We start from the raw sequence: 7,500 nt of genomic DNA, 5'->3' as shown, positions 1-7,500 counted from the left end.
TGCTCTGTCGAGACAGGGGATCCCAGCCTGGCAGGCGAGGGGATAGGGGCAGCTGGGACCGGCAGGTTCGGTGGAAGCACAGGTAGCCCCCCGTCCTGCGGGGGTCTTGGCATCTCTGGCGCGGCCGAGGGGAGCTTCCTCGGCAGCGGTTTCTGATTTGACAGAGCGTAGGAGTACTTCAGGAGAGTGTCCACATTGGCATTCAGCAGGGCATCAGCAGGAGAGAGAGAAGTCTGTCCTGCAGCTGGAGAGAGAGAGGGACAGGAGAGCTGAAGGCACCTTTCTGAGGCGAGCCAGAAAGCTGCTGGGGGGGTGAGAGCAGTTACAAAAGGTCACCAGGTGAGCAGGGGCGCCCAGCGCAGCTCAGTGCTGCCATACCATCTTCCATAGGGAATCTTTCTCCCGTTGCCCAGGAGGCCACAGCATGAGGTTGCTTCATCGGGAGGAGAAGGTTTTTTGGAGGAGACAACCTCAGACATGGGATTCACTGAGAGAGGGAGAAACACAAGTCCCACTGTGTTATCTTCCCTTCTTCCTCACGCCTCCCAGGAGATACCGCCTCCCACCCTGTCCCAAATCCCGCTCCCCACCTTGACGTAGAACTGGCGTTTGAAGCAGCGATACTGGGCAAACTGGCAGAAGGTCTGAAACCACGGTGCCTCCAGGAAGTCAGAGCAGACCGGCCCTGGAGAGGGGTGAGAGAGACATGCTGGATGGGGGCAGGCCACAATTTTAGGCATCTGCCCCCTTGACCTGGGCGCAACAAGAGCTGGGGACTGCTGGGATGGCTGCTCACACAGCGGCATGTGGTTGAAGGGAAAGTCAAAGCTGTCTGCCCCCAAGCGGACAACACAGCCTTGTGCTCTTGTAGCTCCAGGTACCAGGTGCTACATGCCCTTCCCCTCCAAACCACTGGGGTTTTCAGTTTGTCCTTCTGCCCTTTTTCACATGGTGATCTTCCCTCTTAGAGACCCAAAGCTCGGGTTTCCAGGATCTGGCAAGGACTCTGTTATTAGTCACTGAAGGGTTTAAAAAAAAGAAAAAAAAAGTACTGATTAGATGGGTTAAAAAGATGACCAGACCAAGCCTGGAAGCACCAGAGAACACAACCGCTTTGGGGCAAAATAGTTTGACAGTGGTTCCAGCCATGGAGGGGATGGAGGCAAGTCCACAGGCACTGTGGATTGCAGGGGCCCGCAAGCGAGTGAGGAGCCCAGGATCCATCCCTGGGTCTGGTGATGTGGGGTGGGGCCCGTTCCCCTGAAACAGCTGCAGAAATAAGCAAGAAATAGTTGCCCTCAAGCTGCAGTCCAAATAAGCACAGTTGGCTGATCATTCACTTCATTGACGTTTATAGCTAAATATAAAGACATATTTTTTAATGAGAAAATTGTTCCTATTTTTTTTCTCTGAAGAAAAATCCAACAGAAGTAGTCCCAAGTTTTTCAGCTGCACAGATATAATTATGCCACTTAAATTCTCTGATGCAGGGGTGCAGGGAAAGTATGACTGCAGAGATTTAAAGGGTGCTGTTGCTATGGAGCTTTCTGAACTGGGATGTTTCTTGGCTCCTGAAATGTTCAGCACTTAAAAAAGCAGCTTATCAGGTCAAGCTTTCTTAAAGGCCCATGAGAGCCCATGAGCCAAGCTTCTGCATGAAACCTCAGATCAAGTTGGAAGGAGCTGGTCAGGTTGTAAGAGGAACTGTTGGGAAGAGACGATGAGCTTCAGCGAGCTTCAGAAAACAGCGGCCATTTGTTTTCCCCTGCCACTCCACTAATGGAGATGGGGAGAAACTGAAGAGCTCAGCAAAAGGCCACTGAAGTGGCCACGGCTTTCAGCCTGTGACTCATGAAGAGAGGCTGGGGCAGATGTGCTTGTTCATCTGGGTGAAGAGGAGATGGGGCGGTGAGTTAATGGTAGTCAACAAGGACCTGAAGGACAGCTACAAGATGACAAAGTCAAACTCTTCTTGGTGGTGCCAGACAACACAATAGGGAAAAAAGAAGTGCGAATTTCTGTTTGGGAGGTTAGGACTGGTCATTAGGAAATGCTTCTTTGTCTAGGAAAGAGGTGCAGCACTGGAAGGGGTGCCCAAGAGAGGCCACGAAACCAAACTCCCTTGCACAAAGCCAGGGTGTTCTAGTTCTGGGAGTGTTCTGCTGCAAGCCGGACTTTGGCTAGAGACCCCAGAATGACCCATTCCACCACCATTCCCACAATCTCTGTGGCATTCTGGGTCAGAGAAACAGCCACCTCTGCTCCGGCTGCGGCGATACCTGTGGGTGGGATGGCCCTACCTTCCGGGACACGGCCGTGGTTCTCCTCCTGGTCCAGCTGCGTGATGGCGGGGCTGAAGCAGCCGTGTGCCTGGCGCAGCTGGCAGGACATGTCCGCCTTCCAGGGCGGATACAGGCTGGCGAAGAAGACCTGGTACTCGATGTCTGATAGGGGGCTTCCCAGAGCACGAGGCACCGGTGGAGCGGCAGTGGACATCAGCAAGGTCAGCAGCCCTGGGGAAGAAGGCAGGCTGGGCTTAACCCTCCTGAACGGGGACAAGTGCTGGGTGGAAACAAAGGAGCGGCTGGCAGGGTGGCCTGCTCCCGTCTGCTGGTGCTGAGCAAGGCGCGGGGACCAGCCAGCCTGAGGTCTCGCTCCATCAACCATCTTTGCAGGGCGCCAGGGGAACCGGGAGCTCTGGGGCAAAAGGGGGAAAAAGAATGAAAAAGAAGGAAAAAAAAGGAGAAAAAAAAAGAGAAGAAGAGAAAGCAGAAAAAAGAAATTAAGAAGAAAAGAAGACAGAATGATGAAAAAGAAGAGAAAAAACCAAACAATAAAAAAGAAAAATAAGAAAGGAAAAAACTTAAAAAGACAAAAGAAAAATAAGAAAAAAATGTGGGGGTTTTTTTGGTGAATTTGGTTTGGACTGGGGGGAGGTGTTTTGGTTTTCGGTTTTGTTTGGGGTTTTTTTGGGGTGTTTTTCCCCACAAAAGCCCCAGCCCCACTTGCCTGGTGCCTCTGGAGGCAGCCGCAATGGCACAGACTCTGCTGCCCACCTCTGCCAGCTACCCCCTCCACCGCACCAGGGCCTGTGCCCCTCCAAGGGGACATTCCTCCCTCCCTCCCTTCCCTCCTCCGCCCTCAGCTGGGCCCCCTCCTCTCCTGGCCCCGGCAGTCCCTGCCTCTGCCCCCGCATCCCCTCGCAGGGCCTCAGCCGCCCCTGGGCCAGCGGAGCAGAGAGCTGTCATGGCCGGTGGGCCCAGCGGGGTGGCCCTGTGGGAGATGTGGGGCAGGAGCAGGGGCTTCAGGCTGCGGTGGTCCCGGGAGGGTGGGTAGGGGCCGGACAGGGGTCACTCACTCACGAGGGAGAGCAGCCTCGGCATGTCTGCCCTGGGTCCTCTACAGCCTGCTGTAGGTGACCCTGCTTCGGCGGGAGGGTTGGACTAGATGACCCACAGAGGTCCCTTCCAACCCCTACTGTTCTGTGATTCTGCGATTCTATCCCGGTCACACTTGGTGGCCCCGGCAACAGCGGAATGAGAAGGGGACTGTGTAACAGTGTGGGGTGTGAGAGGAGACGGGCACCCCGCAAGGAAGGGAGAGGCTGGGGCCGCGGGGACGGGGCAAGCAGCAGGAGCGGGAGCCAGCCTGGGAGCTTCCCCCTGCGCCCAGGGACGCAGTGGTGGCTGCCCATAGCCCGGCCAGGCTGCCCCTGGCCTGAGGGCACCCCACAAGCATTTTGTGCTCTTCTGCAGCAGAAAGGCCTGTTCCAGCTCCACCTGCAGGGATGGAGACGCAGCCCGTGCCTCCCCAGGGAGCATCCCAGCACCAGCTTGCTTCAGGGCACGGTGGGAATAGGTCTGATGTCTCTGGGCAGCCATGCCGCTTCCTGAAGCCCTAGCAAGTCAGGGCAGCGCCAGCTGGTCTTCCTCTGCCTCCGGCACGGGTGCCGCAAGTGCCGCTCTCTGCACCTTAAAACCTTCCTAGGAACAGCGCTGGTGAAAGAGGCTTTGGGGCCACTAGTGCTGGGGTGCCCAGAGGCCCCGCAGGGCTGATTTCGAGGGAGACCCGCACCCACGGACCCGTGCCCGGCTCTTACGACGGAGACCGAAGAGTGTGGCCCAGGTGCAGCAACCCACGTGTGCACCCCGCAGATCGCGGCTGACAGAGCGCTTCCCACGGCTGGGCACTCTGCTGACATGAGAGGGAACGACACAACCGTCACCACCGCGGGCGAGCAGCTGTCAGGGTGGCTGGAGAGAAAGCGCTTGGCACAGCAGCTCCAAGGACTGCATCCGTAAGCGAAACGCAGGGTGGCACAGCGGCTTTCCGTGCCCGCCGCATCACCCCACAGCCTCAGCTTGGCTGCGAAATGGCCCCCTTGCAGAACTGAAGGGGAGCTGCAGGCAGAGCCGACAAAATTCCGACAGCATAGCAGGACACTGCTGAAGTAGCTTCTGTTGCAGACCCTGAGAGATGCAAGCAGCTCTGCTGTACGCAGCGGCTGCAGAGAGCGCTGTGGATGTGCCGGCTGCGATTGCCGGGCTGACACATCGCTTGCCAGTACCCTGAGTGGCCATGCGGGCTGCCAGGGTGAAAGCTCAAATCACCACAGCCATGCAGCTCATCAGAAAGGTGTCTGGAGACAGCACGTAGCTCTGTGGGTCCTCGCAGGAGACACGCTGTGGTTTGCTCTAAGGTGTCTTGTTGGAAGGTAATGTTTCGGAGAGGTTTAAAGCCTGACCATTTAACAGCAGCACTGAATTTTAGGATGTATTTGCAGTTTCTTAGAAACACAGTCAGCAGGGGACATTTTCCAGCTAGCTCCAATAAAATGGGCAACACTGCTCTGGCTTGCCAATTTTAGCCATTTCCTAGTCTCCCATTGCTTAGCTTGAGACATATTGCTTATTAGCTGATTTTAGACAACTCCAGAGCCTTCAGCTCCCCAGCTCTGTTAAGTCCCTCTGCTCCCCAGTGACAACAGCGTCGTCCTGATGCAAGCAGCTTCCCAGTCGAACTCAGCGCTGACCTCAGTGGCTGGTGGAAATGCATGACCCAGGAAAGCACACTGACTTGCCATGTCACACAGTGTTATTGATGACTGGCAGGTGCTGGCTACACGGCCTGTGTCTACATGTGCCAGCAAGAGATTTACAGCGTATGAAAACAGCAAACAAGAATGAATGGACCAGAATCCCCAGACATACACAGAGAACTGAGACACAAGGCAGATGACGAAGGAGCTGTCAAAGACGTCGTCCTTGGTTGATGTTCTAGTAGCAATGCCTATGGGGAGCTACTGCACGTTTGGAAAGAAGGCGGTTAGTGATGTGAGGACAGCTTGGCTACTTCCCACTTCTCATGCACTGCGGCATACCCTGGACTTGGTTCAGGTCATCAGAATCCTTCAGGGAACTCATATGTTCCACAAGCATGTTGAGAAGCCAGCTAGTCTGCAGCATGCACTCAGCAGGGTCAGGAGACTGTGAGTGCAGGAGACACTGCTGTGCTCTTCGGCTAGGTTTGTGCCAGCTGGCTATGGGGCACTAGTGTTTTAAGTTTCCGCAAAAAAGAACTCGTCTTTGAGGGAGGGATCAGGAGAGGAGGAACAGTAGTTTGGACAGGACACATCAGTGTGGCAAGCTTGGGGTGAGTCTACTCCCTGCTGTGGCATCAAGCAATTATAGTGGTCAGTAATGCGCAGCACAGGCTGATGTTAATTCCAATATTTTCTGATTTCTGTGGGTTAACTTGGCACCTGTAAGGCTGTACCACCGATGACGCATTACAAGCTGTGTTATTCACGCACTGAAGCAGATTTGCAACCTTGTTTTCAGAGCCACCACAAAACGGAGTTTCCTGCAGATGGTGTTCCTGCGCCAGCCTCTGCTCGGAGGGCTGATGTAAACAGCTGTGTTTTGGTTTCGGCTGCCGCCGGCAACAAAAGCGCCACGCGGCCGCCCCTCCCCCCGCCGCGGTGCGGAGGAGAATGGAAAGAAAGAGGCAGAAACTGGTGGGTCGGGATAAGGGCAGTTTAACGGAACAGCAAACAAAGGGAACAGCAACAACAACGATACAGATAAGGGGAATACACAGAACAGACCGCACGACCCCACAGACCCGCTCTCCCGGACAGGACCGGCGCCGCACGCTGCCGAGCCGCAAGTGAGTCCCTGCCTCGCCGCGCCGCCCCCCCACCAGAACCCAGCGTGACATCACATGGTACGGAATACCGGGCTCTGTTTGGCCAGGTGGAGTCAGCCCCCACCCCCCTGGCTGTGCCCCTTCCTGGAGTCTGGTGAAAATTAACCCTGTCCTGGCCAAATCCAGGATAAGCTGTAACCCCCAGGCCGACAGTGTGCCTCATGCCGGCAGCAGGGACTTGTAACCGCAAGATAACAACTCAGTGCTGTTACAAGGAAAAGAGCTGTATTTTCCATGTCGCTACCCGATTGCCATGTCGATTCCCAGCTTCGGAAGAGCCTGTCTGGTTTGTGAGGGACCGCCCTTTGGCAGACAAGCTCCTCATCCGAGTTAATCTTTTTGTTGTCTTCAACACCTCAGCTATTTCTCAGTGTTTTCAGCTCTGCATGTTCCACCACAAACACCACCACCAAGCAGCAACGTCTGAAAACCACTTGAAAACCCCAGGACGGTGGCTCACAGACCCTTCTTCCTCTGCTGCAGGGGTTATATTGCCCCTTCCTCCATCAGGCTGATAGAAAACATCACAGTGTAACCAAGGGGATGAAATCTGCTAACTATAAACATAAACCATGTTGCTAGTTATGTCCCTTGTATAGCCCCTGCCCATCTGGACATTAGGTCCGGCAACAGAGAGTTTGGTTTCCAGATAATTATCAATGTTAAACAATAACGGTAAAGGGGGATTTTTAATAGGAATAGCATTACTATGGTTGCAGGTGTGTTTGTGGGTTTTATCTATTGTCTAAATTAACTGAAACAAAAAGTCCCATGTTTCCCACCTGAAATGTTAGCGGTCGCCTAGAGCCAGTCAAGGCGACCTAGCTACAGCGACAGAGTTACAGTGACCTAGCTACGGGACAAGAGCCAGAAGAGGACTGTGCATGTGCAGAAGCTGGGGTCAACCAGCGGACACTGTGATGAAGAGGATGAGCCTTCATCCTGAGACCCCCGACGACCACCACTAGGAGGCACTGCGCAAGTGCGGGTGGGAGGAGTGTATGAAAATAAACTAATTTTATTATGAAAGGGATAAGTTATGTAACCTAATAAATATGTATATTTTGATCTATATAAACTATACGAAAAAGGTATGAGGTATGCACGTTTGGTGGAATTATCCCCCGTGCATCCGGCGCTGCAATAAAGAATGCCTGCCTTTTAACACTACAGTGGTGTTACGAGGTTTTATTCCCGGATTTTCGGTGACACCCCCTCTCTGCTTTCCCCAGCCAGGCTCGCTTTCTTGCTAGATCCCAGTTCCCAGCTGTGCTGGTTTTGGCTGGGATGATA

Source organism: Opisthocomus hoazin, unplaced genomic scaffold, assembly GCF_030867145.1.
Source record: "Opisthocomus hoazin isolate bOpiHoa1 unplaced genomic scaffold, bOpiHoa1.hap1 HAP1_SCAFFOLD_389, whole genome shotgun sequence".
NCBI classification, from domain to species: Eukaryota; Metazoa; Chordata; class Aves; order Opisthocomiformes; family Opisthocomidae; genus Opisthocomus; species Opisthocomus hoazin.
This window is presented reverse-complemented; position numbering follows the sequence as displayed.